The sequence below is a fragment of the Oryctolagus cuniculus genome, chromosome 8, assembly GCF_964237555.1.
Source record: "Oryctolagus cuniculus chromosome 8, mOryCun1.1, whole genome shotgun sequence".
In the NCBI taxonomy this organism is placed as follows: Eukaryota; Metazoa; Chordata; class Mammalia; order Lagomorpha; family Leporidae; genus Oryctolagus; species Oryctolagus cuniculus.
In genome coordinates this window covers 107,272,732-107,286,340 of record NC_091439.1, presented here as the reverse complement: position 1 = coordinate 107,286,340, position 13,609 = coordinate 107,272,732, and the positions used below count along the sequence as shown (strand labels likewise).

Here is a 13,609-nt window from a genome sequence, read left to right as displayed (position 1 = left end):
GACCCAGGGAGAGGATACAGAGCACACTCAGCAGTAAGCTGTCTGTCACGTCCAGTGGCGTCAACCCGAGCCTGTGTTTGATAAAAGTAAAACATGGAAGCTGGGGCTGCCCTTCCAGTCCCGTGATGTAAGGCTCTCAGGCACAGTTCACAAGCAGGACATCAGCAAGACGCTGGCTTCCTTAGCCAGGCTCCGATTTCATCACATCCATGGATAACTGAGCTCACAACGAGACTCCATGTCATTACACCTAGAGCCCGGATGTGGATTTGCGAGGTGCCCCCACTACCTCCAGGAGCCTTGATCTACCTTAACCTGGAAAACACAACACAGAGCAAAAAACCCCACTGGTTTTCTTGAATGCATATCTTCTGCAAGGAAGTCTCAGCCTGGTGTTGTCTTTCTTCTTCTAGATCACGGAGCTTGAACACGGGGCTCTGAGTCCATCACATCTGAGCGGCTCCCAGTTTATCCACCCATGAAATGCTTTGTGGGAGTATTCTCCAGAGCAAACAGGAAAACGAAGGCTGCTGTCCATTTGCCATGGGGTGCTGCTGGTTGCTGTTCTCCCACGGCTGTGAGATATATTCCAGGAAAATGGAAACTGACCTTGGCATTATCTAACCCAAGGGAGATTACAAGCAAAGATGGGAATTCTGGGGCTGTAAATTATGGTGCAGTGGGTTAAGCCACCACTTGGGCATCCTTTATTGGAGTGCACTTTTTAGTCCTGGCTCCTCTGTTTTTCTTCCAGCTCCTTGCTAATGGCCTGGGAAACAGTGGGTGATGGTCCCAAGTGCTTGAGTAGGAGACCTAGATGAAGTTTCTGGCTCTTAGCTTTAGCCTAATCCATTCTTGGCTTGTAGTTGACAATATTTGGGGAGTGAACTAGCAGATGGAAGATCTCTCTCTCCTCTCTCTCTCTTCCTCCCTCCTCCCTCCCTCCTTCTCTCTGTTTCTATTTCTGTGTCTTTCCCTTTCTTATCACTCTGCCTTTCAAATAAATAAATCTTTAAAAAATGTGAATTCTGTAAAATACTAAAATCATTCCAAAAGATACATGCACTGTAGATTGTACATTTTCTACAGTTGGGATTATCTGGGCTCTGATTGTTCTTTGGTGTACTGAACAGCGTATGTGGGCACAGAAATATACATGGGAATGTTTCACATTTCTTTTCTCAATGATCTAAATTGGATTGGCATGGGGACAATTTGGCATAGCGGGTAAAGCCATTGTCTGGGATACCAGCAGCCCATATGGGATAGTCTGGCTGTTCTACTTCTGATCTAGCTCCCTGCTAATGTCCTGGGAAAAGCACTGGAAGATGGCCCAAATACTTGGTCCCCTGACACCCATGTGAGAAACCTGGATGAAGCTCCTGGATCCTGGCTTTGGTCTGGCCCAGCTCTGGGGAGTTTACTTGAGGAGTGAATCAGTGGAGGGAACATCCCTCTCTCTCTGTCTCTCCTTCTCTGTAAAGCTGACTTCCAAAATAAATAAATAATTCTTAAAAAAATTGCATTGGTATAGCTAAGCCAGAAGCTCACATTCTTACAACAGTTCGTAAAATCTGTTGTACCCAGTGGCACTTTACACATGGGATTATTGACCTCACTCACTTCCAATGTGTTACTCCAATTCAATTCATTATCTTAGAAAAATGATTCGAAGTGAAGAGCTATTAAGAAACCTCTTCACGTGCTGAATTAGTAAAACAGCACGACAAGGTGTGTTTTTATTAGATGAAAAATAATCAAGACAAGACTTCTTGTGCTATCATAGGATCAGAATTCCAGCTGGTGTTTAATTTTGTGACTTTGTGGAAGATCATGTGTCATTGGTAGGCCCAAATGCCTGCACTGCTCCCCAGTACGTAGAAAACATTGGTGCACTCATTGTGGGGGACTGTACCCCCTCCTGTGCTTGACATCAAAGCCTCCAGGAACGTCCAACCCTTGTGAACTCACCACTCATGTGGTTTTGTTCCTCTTCATGCTTTCAGCCTTAGAATCCCCATGGCTCTCTTCCCTCTGCTGAAATCCTATTTTAAGACCCACCTCAAGAATATCACAAAAATCTGATCCACCTCCCTGCTTGGAATGACTTGTTTCCTCTTCCCCATTCTCCAGGTCAGTATTTCTCTGTCCTGGCTGCACGTTGGCACTGCTGAGTTTAAAGAAATATTGAGGCTTGGGCCTCACTTCCACACCACTCCATGTACAGAATTCTTACTTCAACCTTGCTGATCCTTCCCACACTTGTGGCTAATGACTCCTGTCAAGGATACCAGGACAGCCCTTGCTGGAATCCATCCGTGAGTTTGGATGTGAGTGGACCCAGTGTAGCGGGAGATATCTTTGGGGCAGCTGTCCCTCCTTGCCACCACTGATTCAGCCAGATGGCCCGTTCTGGTGTCATGACCTGGGAGGGGCATGGGATCTTCAGGGTGCCTGTCAGTCGGATCGGGGGACACAGGGAGAGGCAGAGGTACTTGCACGTGTCAGGTCTGAGAAATCAAGCCGGAGCTGTCCTGTTTTGGGTGAACTGAGATTAGTCTGAAATCTTTTGCGACTGTGGTTTTTTGGGTTCACTATTTGAAATTCTGTAAGACTACAGTTATCTTGTTATTTGGTAACACTTTTTTGACGTAACAAGAAGCCCTCTTATGGTTCCTTGTTCATGGAGAGTGAACCCCACAATTCCACCACACTTGGTCAGCTGATTGCCTCTCCTGCTCGCCCTGGTGACCATGTCACAGCATCTCCTGTCTTTCCAGACTTTCTTTACTCCCCGCCTCCTCCTCTCTCTCGGCTCTTGGTCTTGTTCCTGGTTCCTGAGAAAGCGAAGAGGTCAGAAAAAGGGCATTCTCCTCCCTACCACCCCAAGCAAGACTCGGTTTCCCTTCCTGAACCTTGGTCCCCATTGAAGGCCACACCTCCCACTCCTGTTGTTGATCCATGCGTACTAGGGTCTTCATAAAGTTCATAGAAAATGAGTATTATGAAAAATTGTGCAAGGGTTTAAAGGGATTTTCTTTTAAAAATTTTATTTATTTATTTATTTGAAAGGCAGAGTTAACAGAGAGAGGGAAGACAGAGAAAGGTCTTCCACCCACTGATTCACTCCATAAATGGCTGCAACAGCCAGAGCTGAAGCCAGGAGCCAGGAGCTTCTTATTTGTCTCCCAGGTGGGTACAGGGGCCCAAGGACTTGAGCCATCGTCTACTGCTTTCCCAGGCCATAGAGAGAGCTGGATTGAAAGAGGAGCAGCCAGGACTAGGACTGGTGCCTGTATGGAGTGTCAGTGCTGCAGGTGGAGGCTTAGCCCACTACGCCACAGTGCCAGCCCCTCAAGGTATTTTCTGCACCAAAATCAGCTTATCTTTTAAAAGTTATTTTCATTGATTATTTATTTATTCAATAATAATTTATTCAAGAGAGGGAGGGAGGGAGAGAGAGAGAGAGAGAGGAGAGAGAAAATGAGAAAGAATGAATGAGGATGACTCTACCATTGCTTTTTTCCCTAAATACTCACAATGGCTGGATTGAGGCTGTAGCCAGGGGAAGGGAACTCAATCTGGGCCACATGTGGGTGGCAGGAACCAGCTACTTGAGCCATCACCTGTTGCTTCCTAGGGTCTACATTAGCAGGAAGCTGGAATTGGGAGCCAGAACTCGGAATCAGACCCAGGTACTCGGCTGTTGAGTGCAGGCATTTGAATTGCCAGGTCAGATGTGTGCTCCAGCTTATCTTTTAATTCCATTTTCCATGAGCTTTTTGCAGTGCCCTTGTGAAGTTATGTCTTCCTCTTCTGTGACCCTCCTTCTCTCTCTCCCCCTCCTCCCCCTTCTCCTCTGGCTCCGGCCGGCTTGTCTACTTGCCATGCCTTAGGCTCCCCAGGCTTGATTCTGCCATGAGGTCCCTGCACTGGCTGCTCTCACTACCTGGGACTCTCCTTCCAGACCCAGCCCTGGCTGACTCTCTCACTTTATTTACTTCCTTGTCCCTTTCCAGTCACCTCTGCAGGGAGGCTTTTGCTAGCGATCTTATTGAAAATCAGAGCCATTTTTATCCTCTTTCCTTTTACCTCACCTTACCCTCTTCTACACAGGTAGATCCCCACCACGATTCTGTATTTGTGTCTTTTGCAGTTAGTTGTGTGCCCGTCATCGGAGTGTTAGCCCTATGAAAACTGGGACTTGATATTGTGCATTGCTGTTTCCTCGGTAACAAGAATAAGGCCTGGCACACATTTAGTCTTCAGTATTTATTGGGCGGGTGCCTTCTGGAATGTGAAGTTTTGGTGCCAGGGGAAGAGGAAAAGCCAGGAAGGAAATGGCACTGACAGTTTATCAGGACATGTCAATGTCTTTTTCTAGAGTTCTACTCAGTGTAAACATCAGAAGTCCCACTGTACAAAAACCGGCTGTAGTGTTCCCTGCATGCTTCAAAGGTCAGCTTTTTCCGATTCCTCAATTAGCAGCTGTGGGCACCCCAGGGAATTAATTGACTCTAACAGGTGGGAGGGGCTGGGTCCTGAGCCTCCCTGGTGGTCCCTTTCTTGGGGCCCGGTGGGCAACTGCGTGTCTGGGTGTTTGTATGGTGTCAGTGACTCACAGCAGAGCTCCCTGGACACCCACTGGTCCTGTGGAACGTGACACTGCTGGCAGTCCCAGTGCGAGAATTTGTAGGCAGCCCTTGCCCTGGTGGCTGGAGTGTGAGGAGCGCAGCCTTCTGCTGGGTAATGAAAAGAAAACATTCTGTTAGGACTCACGGTTGTGGCAGCTGTTTCATGTGGGTAGTTTTAGATGGCAAAAACCTACATCGCAACCACGCAGACGCCTATCATCTTACAAACGGTTGCTGTGGCGTCTCTAGGCACTGACCACAGTAATTAATAGACTGTAAGGGCTGAGAAGAAATAGGGTCCTCATTAAACTTGGGAAACAGCATCCATTTCGGGCAATTTGACATAGAAGAAAACAGTGCAATGCTTTCTCCCTCAGAAGCATAACAAAGTCTCTCTCTCCAAGTTCAGGATCTTAATATTTCTGTTAACCTTTCCTTACCCAGGCATCATTGCTTAATTAATCTCTACCATTTCTCAAAAGAAAAACAAGCTTATTCAAAGACCTTTACCAGGAAGGAATTGAATCATAAAGATGCCAACCAAACCCTATGGTCACTGACAGCTCTGTCCAAAGAAGACACTCGATAGGAATGATAGTATGCTTGTCCCTAGCATGTCTGTGTGGAAGCACCAGGGGTATCAGCCGCTGCTCATTGCATGAACACGATGAACTTGGGGGCCCATGAGGAAGCCTTTTTCTGTTCTCCTACCTCCCGTACCCCTTTCTATTGCAATTCCATGAGGTGCTCAATAGATCCTTCTTGGAGAAAAGGTGCGACTGTGGATGTGGACAATAGAGACTAAACAGTGACTCTGATTTCCTGAGATGTGGGTCTTCTTTTATTCACAAATTTCATTCTCTTATAGATATCAAAACAAAAATCCTCCCAGGGAAGGCAGGGAGGTGGAGTGCTTGCTGTAAAAGTCTTTGTAAACTGAAGTGCCAACTGACTTGGCTGTTAGGCAAGGCTGATTCCTAAGTCTAGAGCTCTATGGGACAAACAGAGCACTCTTGCATATATATGATCTCATTTGATTCTTGAAATCATCCCTTTGGAACTGGATCCCCAAAGCTGTTGCTGGATCAGAAAAGGTTTAAAACTGTTTCCTTGCCACCTGGGAGAAGAATGGTGCTCCAGAGCATGGAATGAGCTGTTCGTTGGGAAGGAGCTGTTGGGTCATCCTGACATTTTTTTGCCAGACATTGCTCTAAGATGTTCTTTTGTTAAGAGACACAGGATACTGACGGTGTGTAGATTGTTTGAAGTGCAGTATAGCACAGAGCTGTGTTAATCAGGATAGCATAGCTACGCTCTATTGACACCTTGCCTATCTCAGTGGCATAACAGAAGAAAACTTTGTTTCCTGCTTATAAAGATGTTGGCCAATCCGGTGACTCTTCTGGGTGACAATGGTACATGATGAAGAATGTTTACCATTAGAAACATGTGCCTCTTTGGTCCTGGTGTGGTGAGCCATGCTGAGAAGTGCATGCCAGCGCCTGGATGCTGGCCCTGGCAGAGCACATCGGCATTTCTGGTTACTTGGGCATACAAGTATAGCATCCCTATGTGCTGGGAAAACCAGATGTGGGTGCCACAGGGATTTCTACTACCTGAGTGTTTTCTTTTGTCAATCAACAAAGTATTATGTTTTAGGCTTTAACCTGGAGTAGATTTAACTGAACCAGTCATGACCTATACCATTCTTTCACTAAATGCGTAACATCTGTAATGGTAGAATTGACTCCTTTTTAGAAGTTATGCTGGGTCCCACGTTTTCTCTGATTGTCAGCCTACAGTGATGTCAACACAATGCCAAAGCCCCAATGTGGTCAGTGGATTCAGTGGAGGAGGGAAATTGAGCCGGCAGTTTTGATTTTGTGTAGAGTCAATAACCAGTCGATGGTCTGTAATGTTCATTTTCCAGTGCATCTGTGAGCACCAGGAGAAATGCTTTCTGTTCATGGCTTTTTCTGTGTGTAATTACCAAGTGCCTAGAAAGTAGTCCCAGGAATTAGGAAGACAACAGAAAGACTGTCAGAGATTGTACTGTTGTGGGTTATGCCTCTGGGCCTGAGACCAGATTGCTGTTTCTTTCAGATGTCACTTTGGCTTCCCCTACAGTAAGCCTCTACCAACTGGTAAGCTTAGCTTAAAAAGTGTTGGTTACCAAAAAACACACAGTCTCTACCAGGAAGTGAAATCCCTTTTGATGGTTGAGGTATAAAGTCCATCGAGGGTTTTAGTTCCAATGTGTGTCATTATTGAGAGAGGTGAGGAATCATGCAAATAGCTTGGAAAATTCAAATTGTGGTTCTCCATGTCCATGTTGTAGAGCATAAGAAAGAGTTAGAGAGAGAGAAAAACTCCTCCATCTACTGGTTTACTCCTCAAATGGTTTCTTTTTTATTTTTTAAAAAATTTTTGTGAACAACGTGTGTCTAGTTTCTTTTTTCATTTTTAAGATTTATTTATTTGAAAGTCAGAGTTACACAGAGTGAAGGAGAGGCAGAAAGAGAGAGAGAGAGAGAGAGAGAGAGACCTTCTGTCCACTGGTTCACTTCCCAGTTGGCCGAAATGGCTGAAGCTGAGCCAATCCAAAGCCAGGAGCCAGGAGCTTCTTCCAGGTCTCTCACATAGGTGCAGGGGCCCAAGGACTTGGGCCATCTTCTACTGCTCTCCCAGGCCATAGCAGAGAGCTGGATCGGAAGTAGAGCAGCCAGGACTTTAACTGGTGCCCGTATGGGATGCTGGCACTGCAGGCGACAGCTTTATCCTCTATGCCACAGCACTGCCCCCTAAATGGTTTTAATGGTTAGGGATGAGCCAGGCTGAGGCAGGAGGCTAGAACTCCATCCTGGTCTCTAGTGTGGGTGGCAGGGGCCCAAGCACTTGGGCCATCCTCTGCTGCTTTCTCAGGCACATTAGCAAGGAGCTGGATTGGAGGTTGAGCAGCTAGGACTCGAAGTGGTCCTCCAGCATGGGATGCCGGCTACTCAAGCAATAGTTCAACTCCCTCTGTGCCACGACGCTGGCCCCAAGAGCTTGTATTTCTTTCTTTCTTTTTTTTTGACAGCAGAGTGGATGGTGAGAGAGAGAGACAGAGAGAAAGGTCTTCCTTTTTCCAATGGTTCACCCCCCCAATGACCGCTGTGGCTGGCGCGCTGCGGCCAGCGTACCGCGCTGATCCGTAGCCAGGAGCCAGGTGCTTCTCCTGGTCTCCCATGCAGGTGCAGGGCCCAAGCACTTGGGCCATCCTCCACTGCACTCCCAGGCCACAGCAGAGAGCTGGACAGGAAGAGAAGTGACCGGGAAAGAATCCGGTGCCCCGACTGGGACTAGAACCTGGTGTGCCGGCACTGCAGGCAGAGGATTAGCCTAGTGAGCTGCTGCGCCGGCCACGAACTCGTATTTCTAACATGAGTCCCAGTCGATTCTGATGTTTACTAGAGTTTGTTTTGAGAAACACTGCACCGGGTGAAAGGACAGGGATTGGTGGGGAAATGGTGAGCATCTCATTGTGGATGCTGAGCAGGCCTCAGAAACATTGTGGGGTCTTGTAATTTGTTCAATATCCTATACACAGGACTTGGGAAGCAGTCTGCATAGTAAATGCACAATGGCGCTTTCTAAGACTTGACTGCTTGAGATGCTGTACATTTTCTAAATAATCAGTACAACGCTTTTTAGCATTTCTTCTAGTTAATATTGAGGGCTTTCCACCTAACCCACTTGCCAGTGCCCTTTAGGAGTGTGGAGAAGAATGGCTGGCCCTCAATGAATGCGGTGCAAAGCAAGCTGAATGAATCCCAAAATGGCATATTTTACCTGAAAAACATGCATTATGTTCTTTTCCAAGTAAACTGCACAGAAAAAATGTAAATGAAGCGTAAAGCTCTTCTGAATTAGGCCCTAAGCGTTTTTCTTTTTAGCATATAAACTGCCACGAAGGATGTGATAGGAATGTGTTCTCTACTATTTTTCGAACGGTAATTATGTTTCCCAAGTCAGACTCAAATACTTGATATGGTCCTGTTGCCAGCGTACCAGACAGGTAATAATTGGAAAATTTAACGTGGAGTTTTATCTCTTCAATGCTAAAAGGTAGGGCTACTCACAGCATGCAGAAGCATTGGCATCTACTGCGAACCTGGTGATTCTCTATGATGTTAATTTTGCACCTGGAAATGCCTTCCAAGCAGTAACACCTTTTAAACCATGTAAGAATAAAAGACGAGTATTCCTTCCTCCTCCAGCCTTAATCTAAAACAGCCCATAATCTCCATCTAGCATACAATAGTTCCTACTCCGCCCCCCCCCCCCTTGCTGTACTTCAGCTTGGAATGTTATGCATTTAAGTTTTAGAGCAGCAAATTAACTCATTTAAGTGGCAATGGAAGAAAATGAAGCAAAAAACGAAGAAAGTTCTCGGGAGAGCACTGTTCAATTGTGTATCCAAAGACCATCAGAAGAGGAGGAACAATGAAACTCATAGAGGGAATTAGGAAGAATTTCAACAACACTCCTCTGTCTATCCCTACAGAAGACTTTGTTAGCCAATTTTTTTATTACTATCTTTTTCTATACAGCATTGCTAAGACTTACATTCCATTAAAGATGTGTGCACCTTCCCTGAGAGCGATGAAAAGCTTCTTAAGGCTTCTTTGTGAATTGGTAATGCTTTCTTTTTTCGGGGGGAGGGGGGAGAGCAATGCAAGTTAATTCTTTTCCACATCCTATGCAATTTCTATGGGAAAACCATACATTTGCCACTTTAGGACAAAGCCTGTCGTTGTGTGGAGTAGATTCTTACACGGTAAAATAAATAGAAGAGCAAAAGCTTGGAAATACTTTCTGATAAGATCTCTCACAATATCCTCAGCCTGACTTTGCATTTTCAACTGGGAAAATTTTGGTGTTCTCTAGTGCACATGAAACCAAATTCCATGGCCCTTTGATGATTGTTCATCTGTACTTGAATTTTTATAGGTTTCTTTCATATTTGATACATCCTGTTTTTGTGTCTATCAAAAGAAATATTAACTTATTTCCAAATGGTACCTTTCACTTCTTGTTACTGTATACATTTGATTACATGGAGTTTCCTGTAGCTCAACTTTGCAAGCCTCAATTAAAATTATGTTTTATGAGAAGGATTTAGCAACTTTGGTTATATAAAAACACTGTATCTAAAAATGGTATAACGGTATATAACTTTAGTCCTCAAAGTAGAGATTGTATTCCACATCCTCCAGTAGGTCGGATTGGCAGTGAGCGCATACACTGGAAATACATAGCTTCTGACAGCTGGAGAAGCACTGGGCCACATGAGTGTAAGGATCAACAGCTCAGGTTATTGGGTCAGACAGGTTTCAAATCTCTGCTCTGTTTACCAGCAGTCTTGACCTTGGGCTTATGTTCGTTGAGCTCAGTTTTCCCCATGTGTAAAATAGATAAGAGAGCAGTTATAATACTTAGAGTGGGCTAAGTGCTGTATCAGTTACATCAGTTGAACCAAATAAAGGCTCAGATTCAACAGAAATCAGGTTTCTACTCTTGAAGCTTGGAGATGACCATGACATCTCTCCTCCAGTTGGTCATTTGGATATCCAGGCTGACAGAGGTCCTGCTGTATTCAATCTGTAGCTTTCCAGATGACTTCAGAGCAGTACTTCTCCAATATTTCTCCCTAAGGGGAAAAATTAAATTAATCAAATGCAATTAATTTAGATTAATTAGTTTAATTAACTTCTCCTTAAGAGACATTAAATACTAAGAAATAAGATTTTATCAGGTGGGGTTGAGCTTTAGAAGCAATAGCTAATATTTTTTTGGCTTCCACAAGCAACAATCTCCACTTGACAATGCATGTGTTGGGGGTTGCCTTCATTCCAGCAGGCCGGGAGGGGAAAGGAGAATGGAAGAGCCCACCCCGAATGTTTGCATGGGCCAGGCTGGGGGCATGCTCATCGCTTCCAGTGGCTGTGAGGGACACTGGGACATGTAAATTCTCTGTATGTCCAGGGAAAAGGGAAGCCAGATCCTTTGGTGAATTGCCAGGAGTTTCTTTCACCCTTCTGCTTGCTTTGTGTCAACTATTGTGAGATTTAATTAGCTCTTGACAGGGATGAAGTGTTCAGCATGCCTACATAAGTATTCAATAAGGTTGTTCAAATCTGTGTCAGAAAGAAGTCAAAATTAAGAAACCTCATCTCTTCATCCTTCAATTTATCAGAGCATGAAATAAATCTCAGAGTTGCAAGACACCTTAGAAACCAGGTAGGGGTGGGCACTTAGCCTAGTGATTGGATCCAATTAAGATACTTCTATCCTACCTTGGAATATCTGGGTTTGGTGTGTGGCTCCTGAATCAAGCTTTCTACTAGTGTGGACCTTGAGAGATGGCTGTGATGGCTCAAGTTAATGGGTTACAGTCACTCATATGGGAGACCTGGTTTGGGTTCCCAGCCCTCAGTTTCAACCCCAGCCACTGAGTGTGTTTGAGACTGAAACAATGGGTGGGAGCTCTCTCTCCATCTCTCTTAATGCCTCCAAATTTTTAAAAAGAGCTAAAAAAATAGGTAGGCTGATTTTCCAGTGATGGACTTCTCCTTGATCACTTTAGGAACAGGCCATGCATCTCCTTATTGTAGTTCTATTTATTTCTCTTCCTCTCCCAAGTACTGTTTACTTCACTAAGACTGGAAACAGGGAGAAGATATCTCAAAGTCCAGGACACCAAGCCTGGGAGTGCACACTGACAATAATTACACACAAGGACAAGGTACGGAGGGTCAGCAGCCCTGTCAACACTGCTCAGGCCAGCAGTGCTGTCAGCTGCCCAGTGGACAGAGGTGGACATGACACAGGCCTTGTAGACACTAAGGAGCATAGGAGGAAGGTTGGCCAGAAGATACTGTACAGGTCAGACATGTTATCATCCAGATCTGGGCAGGTGTGGTGATGTAATAGACCAGGCTGATGCCACAGTCAAGGCCCATGTGGATGTGTTTCTGATCAAACTCAATTCCTGGGGTTCAGATAGGGATGCAGCCGGGCATATGAGCTCAGCAGTGGCCCACTCCAGGGCACTTATATTTTCCCTGATTGTCGTTCCTGGACATGGACACAACAAGGTTATGGTCTATCAGGTCTACACCTGGGCTGGCCTACATGAGCCCCTGTGAAGTCACAGATGCTGCCTTCTCAGGTGGGAAAGAGAGTGTCCAAGAACAGCATTTTGCATAGCTGCACAAAGAGGGGGTGACCCCAGCCTGAATGCATTTCCAGAAAGCTGCTGCACACAAGGCTGTGCCTCCAGGTGCAGGTTTTGTCTTTGTTGGTGCTGTCCTGGGATCTTGGGCCTGGCACCCACTGGACTTAAATGTTTTTCTAGGTAAAAATCCCTATCTTTGGATCTCCATCTGCCTCAACCTGCCCATTATTTGCTTTGCTGTCTGAAATGTTTGTGCTCTTTAATCCATTAAAATGTGTTTGTTGAGTGCTTACTGTAGACCTGGTAGACAGAGACCTTCATTGTAGCTACAATTGTGTTCTCAGCCACTGACCCAGTGTGGGTATTCACAGCTCCTCAGTAAAGCATTGTTGCAATGGGTTTGATGGTAGAAACCCATGTGGAAAACAGGCACTGTTGGAATCAGGTAATGGATTACGTTAATGAGGCAATGAAGGTAGTAAGAGGAGATGACAGTTTAGCTGGGTATTAAAGGATGTGACAATGCCCCACGTCAGAGAATGAGGGAAGGGGACTGCTGGAAGAGGCCTACAGGTGAGGGCTTATCAAAGTGCGGTGTGCCAGTTAATTAATGTTTGCCAAAATCTCATGTCCACCAGTAACTTAAGAGTGTGAGTGTCTAGGAGCAGGGTCTTAGCAGATGTGACCGCATGGAATCCAGGACAAGAAGAGGCAGGGAAGGATTCTGTCCTAGAGCTGTGGAGGGAGCAGAGCCCAGTGACCTCTTGACTCTGGAATTCCAGCCTCTAGAATGGTGAGGGGAAATCTTCTGTTGTCTCAGGAGTCCCAGTGTGTGGAGATTTGTTACAAAAGTCCTTGGACACTTACACAGGGCAGTCAGCGGAGGGTTGGAGAGAGGGGTCAGCCATCGGTCACAGTGTCCTGGGAAGCTCATGGTGCCCCTGTTGGTATAAATAAAGTAAGGGCTTTAAAATGGATTTGCCAGATGGAATGATGCTTCCTGTGCCTTCTGTATAGGACACGGAGGGGTTCCCACTATTGACTGAACACTTGTTGTTATTGGGTTGCTCTAAAGTTCATCAAAGCCCTGTACTTTCAGGAGTTGAGCCATATGCTTCCCAAAAATCTGTTGTGTTTTTTCCCAAATCTGTTTCTGTCTGAGGTACTTAGAATCATACAGTATTATTATAATGAATACTTAATTAATAAATTATAAGTGTGGAAGGAGAATTATTTCTTTGAAAAACAGCAAAGTCTTGGGGAAAGACTGGTGCGTGATTAAAAAATTATAAAAATCAAGAAGGCTTATGCAGTCAGATTGCTTTTCAAATGCCTTAGTGGTTTGCTGTAGAAGAAACTGAAACCACCAATTGTAAAGGAGGCATTCTGAGTGCTTTATACAAAAGGAACTTAGAGGGAATGCAGGCAATTGCTGCCTGATTATATATCAGAGATGGTCACGTAAGTGTATGCTTGCATTTTTGACATTTAAATAAAATATTGTAGATAGATATTTTTAAAATATCTCCCTGAACTGATTTCTTTCACACTTAGTTTTTCTCACTGCACAGGATAAGGAAGGTTCTGCATTAGTAAATGATGTGGATGAGGATGTTAACAAGTGCTCCTCTAAGGCTGATGAGAGCTTTCTCGCTGTGACAGTGAGCATGAGTGGACAACTTCCTTCCCACCTGGCAAGTGACTGCTTAGCTCTGAGACCTGAGATTTGGGTTCCTGGAGCTCTGCATTCCGAGGT

At 45.2% G+C, this 13,609-nt stretch overlaps 1 pseudogene; it reads right to left on the bottom strand.

Annotated features, from left to right (window-relative positions):
- Positions 1-10,187: 10,187 nt before the first annotated feature.
- On the bottom strand, positions 10,188-11,876 carry LOC127483129 (BOS complex subunit TMEM147 pseudogene; annotated as a pseudogene).
- Positions 11,877-13,609: the final 1,733 nt, after the last annotated feature.